Source organism: Xiphophorus hellerii, chromosome 11, assembly GCF_003331165.1.
Source record: "Xiphophorus hellerii strain 12219 chromosome 11, Xiphophorus_hellerii-4.1, whole genome shotgun sequence".
Taxonomy (NCBI): domain Eukaryota; kingdom Metazoa; phylum Chordata; class Actinopteri; order Cyprinodontiformes; family Poeciliidae; genus Xiphophorus; species Xiphophorus hellerii.
Window position 1 is genome coordinate 25,453,702 of NC_045682.1, and position 16,302 is coordinate 25,470,003.

The 16,302-nt window shown below is 37.2% G+C and overlaps 1 protein-coding gene across 2 annotated transcripts in view; it reads left to right on the forward strand.

Annotated features, from left to right (window-relative positions):
- Positions 1-14,787: 14,787 nt before the first annotated feature.
- The window catches only part of cpeb4b (cytoplasmic polyadenylation element binding protein 4b), a 40,072-nt gene continuing 38,557 nt past the window's right edge, over positions 14,788-16,302 (forward strand). For both annotated transcript variants that reach the window (XM_032575860.1, XM_032575861.1), the window contains exon 1: positions 14,788-15,228. The gene's annotated coding sequence lies outside the window, so the exon portion shown is untranslated. The remainder of the gene's footprint in view (positions 15,229-16,302) is intronic.

Genomic DNA, 16,302 nt, shown 5'->3' on the forward strand with positions numbered 1-16,302 from the left:
ATACATTCAGCTTGGACTGCAATATTATGAAATATTCTAGTCATACTTTATGTATTTAGAATATTATAATGCAGGAAAAGTAAGTGCTCTTTCTTTGACTTTGCTCCCAAAAGCTTTATCATCCATGATGTTTGGTAGAAGACCTGGAGGGATTTTTGTGTGTTAAGTAAAAAGGCTTCAAGAATAAAGTTATTGACAAGGCTATGTAGATTATATTCACAAAATACACCCACAGTCTCATGCAAAGCCTCCTGCATCCCTGGTCAAACATTTCTATTAAATATGAGCAACTAGCAAATTTAAAAAATCTGAGTTTTTTAGGTTTTAAAATAACGATCAAATTAAAATATCTTTGTGCACATCACTGCAGTAAATCCATGCTTTTTGCTTTGGGGATTTTTGCTCATACGTCAGTTAGCCTTCCCAGCTGTATGAGTTTCTTGGGAACTGTTAAGATGTGGCATTAACATAAATGATTCAGTTACAAAGGAAAAGCTTTAAGCATGACTGTTAACACCTAGCATCAAAATCTGTCCTAAATGATCAGATGCATCATGAGTTTCATAGGAATGAACATGTATCTGCACAATGGGCTGTCAACTGAGGCACAGACTGCAGTAAGTAAAATATACAGTATGTACAGGCAGCAGACTTAAAAGTTGACATAATGGTCAGCGCAGAGCAGATCTATTCTGGGTTTACTTTAGCAGATGGTTAGTAAGAGATCATCCTCAACGTTGAGTCGTGATCTGCACTGATTCTTAAAGCTGCAAATGTCTGCAGTATTGGAGGAACACAGGAACTTCATAACTAAAATCCAGAACCTAGGCAGCACAATGGAATCAAATGTAAGGTTTCTTTACTTGACAGTTAAACGTATAAGTCAGCCATAGGGTAAATTTCTCTGGTTGCTTTGAAAGTGAAGGTATACAGTCATCCAGTCTGGAAATAGTTACTGAAGTCTGTCTTAGAGCTTTAACGTGGGTATTGATGAAAATCTTCAATGTGTGATTTAATTTGCCTCCAAGAAGTCCTCCAGCTGGCACCACCATCCTTAGTCTAACACATTGTTATAGCAGCAAATTTGTAACACGGTTCTTCTAGTGTTTGTGGCTTTATTTATTGTGCAGAAAACCTTAAATGTTGTTTGTCTTAGTCAGGACTGTCATTTGGCCTTCTAACTAAGTTTAGTTTCCAAGTGTTTTAGCACTTTTACAGGCTTCAAGTATTCATTTGCAATCCCCTTGGTGAACGCAGCACATTCAGGCTGCAGTGCTTCATTTCTAGTGACGTGAGCATGGTTCCATACTCAATGAATGGTAACCTCTACAATTTTGGCATCTGAAAAAAGGATGATAATGCACTTTTTCCAGCTTTTTCCTTCAGCGCTGGAGGGCAATGGCCTTTCTCTTGGTAGAAGTTCTTTCTGCTGGTCTCTCTCCTTAGCACCCCAGTATTAACCAGCATTTCTGCCAGCAAACCTATCATTGGCCAAAATGCCAGGACACCAAAGGTTTTCTTTGTCTTGTCATTAGTTTATTGACTTCCACTTCATGATTCATATCTCATCGCCATTTCTTAGAGGTTTGGCTCAACTCTGTCTTCACCATGAACTGTGTGGAACAGTTCTCCTGACAAGACAAGATACTTGACCTACTCCACTTGAGGCAAATACCAAACCCTCTACCAACTGAGCATACCGATTACTATATTTAGACTGAGATTTTAAATATATTTAGAGATTTTCTTTCCTAGAAATTATCTCAAGACCCTGCTCCATCCATATCAAAAATCTTAACACAGTTGTTTTAATTAATTTCATTAACATTAACAAATAGAAGTAAGATCAGGTCAGAAATTGGTCCTTTTGTGTGTCTCAGGAAAGACTTTGTTCAAACAAACATAAAAGATGTTTTGACTGATGTCGTCAATAGTACATTCTGAGCATGCTCACAGCTGTGTTGAGGGCTATCTAGGAGTGATTACATTACCCTGGAAGGGTCTGGGTCTGCAGTGACCTTTTCTGACTGTTCTTCGGGGATTTTTTTTATGTTTAATTTAGGGAGGCTCAGGGTTGGCTCCTCTGATAGATTTCAGACGTGAGAAGTAACAATAAGAAGGGTGAAACTACCTGAATTCAAACCTATACACCAAAATCTACATGCACAATTCATCTGATTGCATTATACACCAACCAGATGCTGTTTTCATGAAACTCTGCACCATTATATCCTCCAAACACAGCGTTTCTGTGTGTCAGCTCCATCAGTACACACAAGGCTTGCTCCCAACAGGCATCAAGTTTTGCCTAGATAATCATCAGCAAACTGCTGGTGGTGCATGTTTAATGGTAATGTCATGTGATTTATTTCTGTAAATCATGTCACTTTAGAGGACAAAATATAGCTTTTCTTGTAATAAGGAAAAAAATTAAGTTTTTCTATAAGGTTTTTTCTTTATGTCATATAGAACATGAACTAAATTTATGTATTTTATAGAGGGGAAACATTGTAAAGTCAAACGTCAAAAACATCACGGTGACCTGCAACATACACATTTATAGTAGTTTAAGAGTTTGTTAAGTTTATCTTCAACTTTCAACTGTTTGAAATATTTCTAAACTCAAAATGTATTTATTTTTGGTGATGTTTAGCATATCTAAAGAATTTTGCACTGTTTTTCAATGTGTAAAGAAATAAAGTGTACTTTTTCCTCTTCATTTAGTAACTTAATTTACATCTTCAGAGGGAAGAATCACACATGATGAAGGAATATGCTGAAGTACTACGGATCTTATGTAGTATTGACTTCTGGGTTCAGTGATGTTAATGTGGAAACCATAGTATGATTAATGCATGTTTACAAAGAGCACAGGCAGCATGCTAATGAGCATTTTTAATGATTTTTACTATATAGCTATGCAAGAATGCACATAAAATTTTCCTTTGCATGGATGCATGTAGGGTCGGCCTGTCACACCCTACCCCAACTGTCAGATTACTGTGAACCTCACATGACCATGGTGATTGGTGACTGGTTGAGCTCCCACTGAGTGTGATTATAGCACATTGATCTTGAATGTGTTATACTCCAATCAATGGCTCTAACTACCAGTGGGGCAGATTGTGAATTCTAGAAACTTAGGTCAATAAATGAAACAGATCCTGAGGGATGTCGAGAGGGTTTGGTGGGTGTGTTCATGAGAGGGTGGTGATGGGTAATTCTCCTGAAGGCCTACACTTTGTATACTATCACTTTACTGGAAAGGTCACATGGTCTTTCTGTTTGATAGTGATGTTAAATGCAGCTCATCCAGCAATCACCCCCCACATCAAACAGGATTAGTGAAATCTTGTTAACTCTGGTGACACACAGGACCTGTCTATTCAACCTTCTATTGAACCAACTGGGAAAAGATAAATTCCTGAGATTTTGCCTGAGTTTATCAGAATAGGAAGCAAAGCAGTGAATCATGTTCTGTAACTTTTGTGAACACATTTATGAACTCTGCTATCAGAAAACAAGGTTCTATATAAGCTTTGTTTTAAATTGGCTTTAAAACTCTAATTTAAAACGCAATTAACCCCTTGAACATTTCACATTTGGACATGCTGAATGCATAAAAAACTGTATATTATACAAGAATTTTTTTGTGGAGACTAGCAAAAAGGATACATAGCTTTATTTACATTTTTTACAAATAAAAAAATGGCATGCATTTACATGCAGAGGGTATGTTTCTACCAGTTTTGCACAGGTTTGGAGAAATTGATCAGTTCTAAGCTATATAAGTACTTTATAGCCACCTTCATCACATAGAGCAACTTTACCACCATCCTCATGGAAACTCTCAGTACTTACCCTTCCTAGTTCCATTGGCAGATAAATTTACTTATAACAAGACAACTTCCCCATGTCTTTAGTGAAATAATCTACCAATGGAAATAATACGTTTTCATCAATACCAAGGAATTATTTACTTAAAACATATTTACTCATAAATCTTGCTGATTAGTTATTTTTAAGTCAGTTTTGTCTTAATTCAAGCTCAGTAAGATATATGCACTAGAAATTAGACAAAAAAATAGTTGATAAGACTTAGTATTTTTACTAACACTTGGCAAATCATGACTTTGACATATGAGACTAAGGCAGAATGGAATGACTGGTTTTTCACATGTGGGTTCTGCCAAAAATTGCTTAACTCTTAAGATTCAGCCGAAGGGATGGACTCATCAGATTGGGTGGTCGGGGGTGTATTTCAACTTGCTGGAGGGAGCACACTTTGGCTTCAAGCTGGTAGTCAAAATGTGCATTCTATTCAGACAGTGTCTGCTTCATTTGCCAACTGACACACACATCGCAGTGCATCACAGTGTCCTTGCAGGTACAGCTGTGTCCACCGATAAGACACTCTGGAGCAATACCTCCAAGTTAAGGAGATCTGGATGAGCCAAAAGCACACAAACATACACCCCCACAGACGCACACACACCCCAACACTTCCTTACACTACTTTGACTTGTATTTCAAGGTGATAGTGTAATATAAGCAAAAGTAATTGTTTTGAATAGTAATGATTTCTGTAAAAAAGGACTTTAACCTTTAACATACGCAATTCTAACACACAGAGAAGTGTGACGACTTGGTCAATGCCTTGATGAACAAACCACCTTAACTTACACACACATCAAGAACTTTGAGAGCTTAAGAAGGACAGTCAATAATTGATGAGGCCATATGCTGTTTACCTTTATTGGGGTGGGGGAAGAGCAAGTTCTGTTTGACTCAGCAGTTGTCTGTTCTATGCTTTTTCTTTTAGCTTCGGTCAGCATGCTGAAAGTAAGTGTATGTGAAATTTTACAGACAAGCACAAAAGGATGAGGAGAACACTGTGGGATGCCGTGCAGAGAGACATTACAGTTTTAATCAGGAGAGAAACAACCAGAGTAGTTTATGAAGTCTTAATTTGTGGATAAACTGTATAAAGCCAAGACATTGGTGAACCTGAAAACAGCTCCAGCAGAAAAGGTTTCTAAGACAATAATCATGGAATATGTGTCCATTTATACTTTTGAGATGTTTTTCCTCCTTGATCACAAATTAAGCTAAAAGAATAGTCATTAAAAACATTTAAAATACCAGTATTATAATCCCTTCTGGGCTTTTGACTTGAACACAATCCAGTACAAAGACAAATTTTGGTTCCTTTTAAAGTGACATCCAGCCAGGCTCATTAGACGAGCTTGGAGAAGTGCCCAGAAGGTGAATGAAACCATTCTGCCTTTTGAGATACCGCCGCCCAATTGATTTCACACAGACACACATGTGTATATCCTTTATTATTATGTTCATCCATAATAAACACAAGGTTTCACAAAACATCAATACTTCTTCTCATACTATGCTTGAAAAATGTGGATGAAAAAAACGATGCAAATAAGCCTTTTTATATGTCACGAGTACAGTGAATGAGTGTACAAGTACTCCGAATTTGACATCACCATGGCAACTGCAAATTCCCACACCACTGACTGCCACATACGGTAAAATTTGAGAATCATTAAGCATACGGGAATTAGTTTAAAGAGAGTTCATCTTGTGCACATTCTTAAACCAGAGTCATGAAATCAGATTAATAAAACTGTATTGGTCATGACAGGATTAATTAACTAAATTCTGTAGAGGAAAAATAACCCATTTTGCTTCAGCAGGACTTAACATTTGAGAAAAAAGTGAGACCATCTGCACAAAAGATTTACACCGGAGCAGAGCAGGATTCTGCATCATGACCCACAGAAGTAAATCCATGAAGGAATGGTTGGTGAATGAATTAAGAAGTAGAGTTCTGGACTGAGTCAAAGCTCAGTTCTTGTTCTCACTGAGATGCTTTGGAGTGACAGGATGTACATGCAAGAAACTCCTCAAATATCTTTCAGCTGAAAGTGAGGAGTGGAGAAACCTTCCTGAGATTGTGCTGGTGGATAGAAAAAGCATTTTATTCCGACCAAATGGAGCAAGATCATCTGTTAGGAGATATGGCTTCCTAACCTGTTCAATAAATAAACATAAGTTATGTTTTGAAGTACCTGTAATGAGATTATTTTCTTTTTCAGAAATAAACAGTAATAAAAAAGAGGTTTTGCTTTGCAATATCATAATTTTTTTCGGAATAACTGAATTTTTAAGAAGTTGTCCTGGATACATTATTTCAGAATTTTCTGTTTTTTTAGAGGCAAGAACTGACATGAGATTATAAAATAATATATTTTTTAATTTTCAATAGGACTTGGTAAAGATTTATAGCTCCAACTAGAAAGCTATATATTTTCTTTCAGTAAATGCAGCTTTTTTACTTCACCAGGACAAAGACATAAATTTTGTTTATTTAATTTGTGTCATTTCCAAACAAATCTACCCTCAATGCATTTATGCAATACAAAGAGGTCAAATTTACAGCCAGTTAGATAAATGACACTCCTACATTTAAAGAAAGTCAATCTAGTTTATTTAAGTGCAATCCAACTATTGAGTCACACTTAAATTAAACTACAGAGTCAAATTCTACTCAATTCTGTCACATCCTGTAAAAGGTTTTCTGTCTTAGGAAGTCCAGTTACTTACAGCAAGTATTTTGCAGCACTGACTCTACCTCTTTCATAAAACATTTTTCTCATAAACATGCAACGAAGGGCTGCTTCTAAGATTTTTTAGTCATTCATAAATAACAAGGATATACAATTATACTTCATAACTGTGTATGCAAAAATATACCTCCTGTTACTTGGTATGGGACAACAGGAGTCTCTTCTGATCTGAGAAATGTGCTGCTCAGCAGATCGTGATGCAGATGGTACACGTTGAAGATGGTACACTACATCTCGCTTTAAATCCATTTAAAGTATTAAATGGATTTAAAAAGTCTGTATGAGGATTGCTGGCCTTTTTGGGAATCCCCTTTGGAAATTCCCTGCAGATTTAATGCAGGTAAATGCTGTACGTTGTAAACCACTCCCCTGTTGTTCCACATCCAAGCACCAATGATGTGAAAGGACTAAGTGATCTGTGATAAGGGGTTGGTGGTTGCACGTTTAACCCAGAACGGTGATGTGAAAGGGGTCTATGCATGATGGGTAAGATTCCAGCAGTCATAGACTCCTTAATACAGACATTTAGACATTTGCTGATGTCTTAGGATACTAACTACATTTTGTAAAAAAAAAAAAAAAAAGACTTTCTAAATGGAGGGAAATTGTTTTGTACTTTGCATTGCACAATATGCATCGACCCAACACAACATTTACTGGCAAAACCACAAAATGAATGCAGTCTCACACTCAAGCATTTTTCCCTGATTTGAGCTGATATTACACTAACTTGCAGTGATTTCCTGGGGGTTTTCTCTGACATCAACTATAAAAACTATTTCCCTATAACCCTCACTCTAATCCTCCATAACCTTAAGACTTTTCTCTACCTTAAATGATTTAATGATTTATATCACGATGACTTGCCGTTCACCCCAAAAAGGAGGATGAGTCCTCTTAATTAGACTGTGTAAACAGGTTTCTGTCCCCACAACCTAACTACACACACACACACACCCACACACACACATCATAGACCCCCAGCTGCTGCTCTCTTGTAATTTATTATCCCTTCGGTACCCAGTGGAGTCATGAAATCAGCCTGGCCATTGCAGCACACACACACACACGCACACATATGGATGGTTGCACACATGCATCCATGTGCTTTTTTCAAACAGTCATCCCAGCCTGCAACCCAGAAAGACCTCTTAGGCTTAATTAGTACAGGGTCTCCAGGGAGAGCACAGCAGTGCAAAATACACTAGACAGATGAAGGATGTAAGATGGTTGAGCTGCTGGAAAAAATTGAACAAAACACTGACAAGACACTATGTTCTATTGTATAGACAGGAGGTGAAGTTGCAGGTTTTTCCTTTCAGTTTGAAATAATTGAAATGCTGATTTATGACTGTCACTTTACGGCAGATCAATATGATCCCTCCCCCATCTTTTAACCTCATTGCCAGAGGTCATTTGCATCCCAGAGAAACACCTAGAGAGTGTGTCCATATTGTGTTGTTAGCTACATTTAATATCTCTGAATATTTTATGGAACACAAATGCAGTCTTCAGCAGTTCTTCAGCAGTTCTTCAGAACGCAGAATATTACATGGTTGAAATTAAATCAAAACATTAAATCTGTATATGTTTTTATATTTTTTGTGGTGTAAGACATAAAGCCACACCAGGGAACAGGATTATTTTTATACACTGCACAGAAAATAACACTGTTGATATTACAACTTTATAAGCCTCCAGTAGGTTAATTAACAACATTTGTGTTAAATTGAGACACACCCATGGATTTATTTTAAAGGATATCCTGAACCTGCTTCCTTGTGTGATTACAAAAGAAATCAGACACAATGTCAGGGACAGAACTGAGAATCTAATTGTGCAAAATGAGCATATCAACTGCCAAACAAGCCACTTTGAGAAGATCCTGGCTAAAGCTGCTGAGAGAGTATCCTCCTCAGTCAGGAAGAAGTCATTACTTTGAAGCAAAAGTAATGACAAATTGCTAATCTACTCAGGTACAAAGACCCCTATTTTTGGAGATATGTCTGGTGTCTTATGAAACTGACATTTGATAAGTATTTGGACATAATGGATATTGTTGCATTTAAAAGAAGTTTGAAGAAGCTTAAAGGCCTGAGATCATCTTTCTCACTGTGAACCCTGGAGGATGTCAGGACACGTTTTGGTGCAAGATGGACTGGTACACCTCAAAAAGTAGATGGCATCAAGAGAAAAAAACAGTATGCTGACAAACTGAAGCAGCATCTCAAGACAACAGTCAGTCAGGACAAATGGGTCTTTCAAATGGACAATAGACCAAAGCACACAGCTAAAACCTGAAAATCTACAAACCTGTGTCAGTTCTAACAGTTGTGTCAACAGGAGTGGGTCAAAATCTCAGAAAACTATTGTGGGAAACTTCTGGAAGAATGCCCAAAATATGTGAACCAAGTTATACAGTTTAAACTGCAATTCTAACAAATGCTAAGTATGTATGTGACATAAGAAATCCTTATTTTAAAGAAAGTATAAAATATACAGTGTATGTACCTCAAAAATTTGGTTTCAATACAACATGGAATACACCAAAAGATAACAAATATTCCCATTTAAAGTCACAAGCAACAATTCTTAAATGCTCTGGGCTTTTGTAGTTCATTCCAAAACAAAATGTGGTTCAATGAAATCTAATTAGCAAGATAAAGTAGTTTTCTATGTGCAATTATTCAGTCTTTGCTTAATATTTTTATTAAGCAAAATTACAGTTACAAAGATTGGTTGAATCATGATTGGGAATTTTACTGGGACATAGAAGGGACACATAACCCTGTTAAACAGGACTGCTGACGCCTGTCATCACAATGCACTTCTACTTCTGCTCACCTTGTGAACCTGATCTGTTGCAGTCAAACAGCTACATTTTTGACCGGAACTTCTAAGCTAGAAATCAGTTTGAGCAATCCATGTGCACACTTGTGCACACTGGGAGGAATTGCAACATAATTATGCCTAAGGTAGGGGAGATTAATTTTTTAATAGATCTAATGTTTTATTCATACTACTGTTCCACTATTGGCTAACGAAATGTGCCTAAAAAAACACAAAACAACCACACTGTGAACACATGGCAGAACTGGCTGTTAGCAATTTCACAGTCAACCAATCTCATATCTCAGAGGCTTTGAACAAAGTAGAATTTTGGGGCAAAGCTGTCGACATCGAGATAAACATCCTTATATATACATATATATGTATGTATTAAGATATGTAATTTCTCTCTGCTTTTTTGAACTTTTCTATGTTCTGGCTCCAGAGAATTTGATTTAAAATCGGTCTTTGACAAACAGTGAAACATGAAGAAAGTGACAGTGACAAGAATAGGGTGTTGTCCTCTAGGTGAGGCCAGAAGGACCGGTTATTCTGGCCTAGAAATCCATTTACATAGCCTAGCACTATGCCTAATCATCCACCCCGCTGTGAGAGGAGTACATTAACCTGTGCAAACAGCGCTGCAAAGCTGGAGCACATTTAGGACTTTCAAACATTACTCTTTCCTCCCGCTGATTCTCATCCTCCAGTGTATGAATAAGATCTCGCTTGCGCAAGTCTGTTTGTGGAGCAGAAGGAAGATTACAAGATGAGGGGAAGGAAATGAAGGTTACAAAGTGACTTTGTTCTGTATAAAAAATAGAACCAAATAGCAACAAAAGAAGCCAAATGTCACCATAATATTCTTTGGGCAATTAAAAGAGCAAGTATTTTATATTTTTGCACACGTATGCATGAAGGTTGTGGGTTCAGGATTTAGGGATTTTTTTATGGAACCTGACTTCAAATTATTCTAGGAAAACATGCATATTTGCGGATTTTTGTCATGCTTGACAGATTTTTGTTTAAAATGGGCTTTTATTTATCATTAGCATGGATGTCATATTATTTGTCGGATTTTCAGTCTTGCTCTTGGACTGTTATTTTAAAAGAATGGCCATGACTTGTACAACTTCAATGAAAGCAAAAATGTTTGACCCACACTGCACCCCCTAATAAATAGATAAATGTTCATTAGCAAGCTGCATCTTGATCACTTGCTTTTTGTAGTCATCAACAAAATCGAAAAATAATTCTGGCTGGACATTTGCCTCCTCTGCTTGGCACAAGTGGAAGAAAATGTCTCAGCTGGTTGATTTTCTGCCACCAACACTGCTTTTAAGCATAGTCCATAAATTTCAAATTGGATTGAGGTTACGGCCATTCCAGACTCTTAATGTTAGCCTGCTTTATTAGCTCCAAACACAGCTTTGATGTGTTTCTGCTCCAAAAGCACAATCTTTATGCTTTAATAATATTTACAGCTTGACTAATATTTGAGCTTTATGATCAGGTGAGACAAAGATTAAGTTGTTGGGCACAATGGCAAAAATAATGTTTGAAGGAATCAAAGTCAGTCCTTCAAAACAACAAAAAAAAAAAACACCTGTCAAGATGGTAGTGGGAGCATCATGCTGATGATCTAAACTAAAAGTTTGCAGACAACATATCAGTCATCCAAGATCAGACAGATTCTAACAGCTTAAGGGTTTTACACCAAGAAGTTTGTAGAAGTGATGGTGAACTTTAGAAAACCCAACTCTAGTTCCACTATTATTTATTATTTCTTCAGAGACCATCTACTACATTTGTGAAAAAATAGAAACGCTGTAAAACTTGGACACTCCTGCATAGTTAGTTAATCGGATGGTTCACATTTCATTCAGATACTACTGTGAATAAAAACTCTCAGACCTCCTGCTATAAAATATGTTCCTCTTCATTTCTTTTGTTGTTTTAATTGATGAAGTTTATTATGGGTTTTTGTCTTGAGGAATTTATGCAAGTAGCTTTTGAAGGTTCAGTGAAATTCCTAGCCTGTGCAAGCTTGCTTGCCAATAAAATGCATTCTGACTATGATTCACTGTTACTGGTTATGCTGCTTGACACATAGTGGGTGGGACTACAAATTCATCAACTTCTCTTCAGCTGATAGGCAAGATGGTTTAAACTTTGACACACTTACTGTATGTCTTCCTGCAGGGGAATCCTAAATCATCGAAATTAGATTTTAAATTAAGAAAGCAGCCTGATGCCAAGATTTCAGAATGGCCCCAACCTCCATCCTGTTCAATATCGATAGACTTTCCTTGAAAATGAAAACCATTGCAGGAAACCAACCAAATTAAATTGGAATGGTAAATATTCAGCCAGAATTTACCCTAACCTATTAAAAGTATCCAAAAAATTCTTGCTAAAAGACTTTTAATTAACTGTTAGTAGGGGAATATGTAGCTATGTATGCGTATAGGTTTCATCTTGTGTGACTAGACAATCTTGTCTAATTCACACAATGTTTCATTCATACTATTGAATAAAACATTCAGTAGTATGAATTCAAAATTGTCTAATAGGTTGAGACTTCCTCCCTCAGTTGATGTTTTTCAAAATTCCCTGAAGTTGGTTGTTGATCAATCATACAACGTTTAAAGCTAAATGGTTCAGAAAAATTATTAGGGAAACTTTATTGGTCCATGATAAGTGTAAGTCAAACCAGTCCCGCCTATTTTATCTGAATTAATTCTACAGGAACTACTGTTATGATTTCAGAATATTCGTCTCTTTGTGTATTTGAATGTACAGGAATGCATGAGCCTGAACATTTTTGGAAGCTGAGACATGTAATCTATTTTTTTAATCGGATTGCTTTAATCGTCTCCCTTCGCCTGCTCATCCTTTCTGTGCGTGCTTAATAATGCAGGACACCGCAGATTTTTCTAATTTATCACGCCCTCCCAGCTGGACTTGAAGTGACAGATTTATTAGATAGCCATTTTAACTGCATGTAATGCTGCCATTTGAGAGTCGGTCAGACTGACAGAGTCAAAGCAGCTTGATGACCTCTGTGATAATGACCAAACAGGAGGGAAGGACATTGAGGAAAGAGGACAGAGAAGCTGATAAAGATATGTGGGGAGTAGTGTAGGTGGATGAAGAAATGTGGCCAGGATTTCAAACAAGAAGAGAGTGGAGTAAGAGAATTGTGGAAATTCTCAAAACACACAAGATAAGTTGTGTTTGTTGATAATTTATTTCACACTGTAATATAATAAAAATAATAGAATAATGCACATGTTGCAGATTGTAGCGTTCTTTTACATACATAATGAGACTACTCTCTAACGTCTTAGAACATCAGAAGATTGATGATATTCTCATGTCTTTAAAAGGGAGACATTACGTAAGATTGACTTTTTGAGTTTTATATCATGTTAAAATGTTATTCTCTTATCAATATAAAACATGAAATTTTGCTTTGATACATGCATGTTTGAGAAATCCTTGAACCTCCCCTGACAGTATACCCTGAATGCTCTCACAAAGCACCGCCTTTTTCCAAAAAGCTCCTCCTTGGAGCTCCAGCTAAAGCTCCACTAGCTTGGTACAGCCAAACAGAACTGAGTTAAGCTAAGTAGTAGAACAGGACCACTCCCTAAGTGTCATTGAAATGACATTGAAATGTGTTTGTAACCTTTAACCAGACAGATTTATGTCATGCCATCTGTTTTAGATATGCTTTTGATTAGCCATGATCTGTTGCTTTAAGGCTACTTTCTGTTGTTAGACAGGCTCCACTTGAGAGATTTCATGATTCTACAGGTCTGACAGTAACACGGCTGGTAGTGGTTGATAAAATTAAACTTCTTCGGAGCAATCATATGTTCAAATAGGTTGGTTTGGATAACTATTTGTCTTCACCAATTGTGATAATAAGAGCAGTTGTATTGAATTATATTATTTTTTTGCCTGACATTAGGATAAATGTGATAATTTGAAACATTTAAGTATGAATAACAGCAACAAAAAAAAGAGGAAATTGTTAATGGGGATAATTATGTTTTCATAGCACTGTTTCTATTTGGTTGTGTTTAGTAATCCAAAAATAACTGAAACAAGACCTGCAACTAGAATCACAAAATGTAATTCTAGTGGAGCAAAGTTCCCATGTGAAAATATAACATTGTGTTTAGTTGCATTGTGTTCATGAGTGAAGGTGTTGATTTTATTTTAAACTTTGCACGTATAAGTCCGAAACTAACAAATTATCACATGTCTATGCTGATCTGCTTGATCACACCAATTGCTAGCATGCTTCCTGTTGCATATCTCATGATCGGTTCTAATGTGTTGCAGTTCCGTCCTCTATATGCAAATAATTTGTAATATTTATTATTTCTGTGAACGTACGCAGATCAGCTTATGCTTTATCTAAGTAGCTGATGTGGAGTCCTGTGATTTTTACCTCTAATGAACTCACCACAATTACTGCCCCTCATCTAAAGTGGTGCAAAAACAGAGATGCTAAAGCTTATTCTAGTTTATAAACTACGTTTGAATGGAAGCTGTTAGAAAACCAGGAAACAAAACAATACACCTTGATCCAGAGGTGTTAGAGGAAAGCAGGCTGAATTTGTTTGGCAATACATTAAAAATTATGCATCGTTTTCCTTTCTCTTCAAAATTTCACAGTATTTTGTGTTGGTATTTAAAAAGTTCTTCATTTTATCTTATCTTATCTTATCTTATCTTTTATTCAACATTGGAAAATTAGGATAGAGTCTGACAAAAAAGGCAGAGAAGAGCAATCTGAATGGCGCTGTGAGAACCATAATGTAAAGATGATTATGTTTATAGCAATGCATATAACATTGGGCTACAAAAAGAAGATATTTTGAAAGATAAATAACAAAATCATGCATGTATTGCATATAAATCCGGGTTATTTAACTTTCGTCTTTTACAACAAAGGAGCATTAGATGAAAGATAAAGCCTGGTTAAAGAGATTCTCATTTTCTTTCCATCCTTCTAAAAGGGAAGTGGGCCGGGGGTACTCATTTTTCTCACGACCTGCTACCGGCTGCATCGTGAAAGGACAGGACAGTGGTGGGAGGAGTCTTTTTCTGTCTTCCTGACCTCCGTGGGCAGTACATATTGATATTATGGGTGTGTTACTGGTGCATGACTGCTAAAGGATGAAAAAAATGGGCGAGAACGCTGACTAGCCGGTCCAATCGCGTATCGAGGTGTGCCTCCTTGGAGGCGGAGCCACAGTGGTTTGGGCGGTCCTTGAAGCGGAAGCGTGCCTCGGCTGATCTCTCGCTGTCATTCGGCCACGGTCGGTTCCAGGAGAGAGGGGCAGCTAAGAAACACACACAAGGATCGGCTGGCTCTGTAGGAAAGACAGCAAGCAAAAAATAACCCCAAATCAAACGGACAATGAAACCGATCGAATAAGGCTCAAAAGGGAACCCCGCTCAGCTGCCACATTAACAAAGCTATTCGATGATCGAGTCCAGATCAGAGACAGCAGATAGAGAGCTGTGTCATTGAGAGGCAGGACACGTCAGGAGAAGGGAGAGAGAGAGAGAAAAAAAAAGCTGACCGACTGCACTGTACGAGTCAGCTATTAAATCGCCTCTGAAAAGCTTTGCCTGCCGCACTCATCGCTTCAAGGACATCTTCTCGCTGTCAGCCCGAAGCAAAGGAGCTCGACAAAAAGGCATCTCCGAGGTCGAAGGGGGTGATCAGAAGGTGAAAATGATTTTTACTCGCCCGCATACTCAGCCTGTCCAGCGAGCTAGCATCTGTGCTAACAGCCGTTAATAGCTAGCTTGCTAATGTTAGCAACGGATAAAAAACTTCCCTGGTCACCTTTATAAATTATAACTGGCTGTATGTCAACAACTGTCGCAGGAGTATAAGGACAAAAAATGAAAAAATACATATTGTCTGGTTAAATGTGAAACGTTGTTCCCAAACTGAAACTTATCTTCGGTTTAATTTGATCATAGTGTCTCCTGCTGACAGCTGTCAAAGCAAGGTCGACTGTTTTATTCCCAAACGTTAAGGCGGTTAAGTTGTCACATTTTAAACATTGACCGATTGATTACGTTTGTGTGTTCGTGTCGTTGTCGTGCTGTTTGTAGTTCAATGCCTGTCAGCTAATTTGCCTTTCTGAAAACCTCCTCCTCCTTCTGCTGAAAGAAGCCTGTTCTCGACACAGCAGTGTTTCTGGTTTTACGGGAGGCTGACTGGAGCTCAGCTGGGCTCTTACAAACTGGCAACGTCACGGGGTTATAATTAGCTAAAGATGGAACGTTGACTTGTTTTTTCCCTCGGTTGTATTAAGGGTCAGCTCATATGATCATGGTTGATTATTATGTATCCATAATTAAATTTAAAAAACGGCTACTAATGATGAATACTTTATACTTACAGAATACATATAAAATGCATTTAACACGTGTATAATAAAATGTCTCTCCTAAATCTGTTTGCGACTGCTACAGGGTTCCTTTAAATAGAACATTTTTGGTAAACTCCCAATTTTTGTAAAGCCTTTGACCTGCTGACGCTAATTCTGTTTTTTCTTTAAAAGCCTAAATATCAATATACTAATTCAGGATCTTGCATCTGGGAATAGTGTTTCTAGTTTATTAGCCATGATGTCATTTTAAAATATCTTGCTTAATACTAAATTATGTTGAACTTCTATTTTTAACAACCATACCATCTGATGTTATTGAAGTAGTCTTGCATGAGGAAATAAAATATCCCTTTTATAATTTGTACATGCTGTACATTTGCACTACTTAACAATCCTGT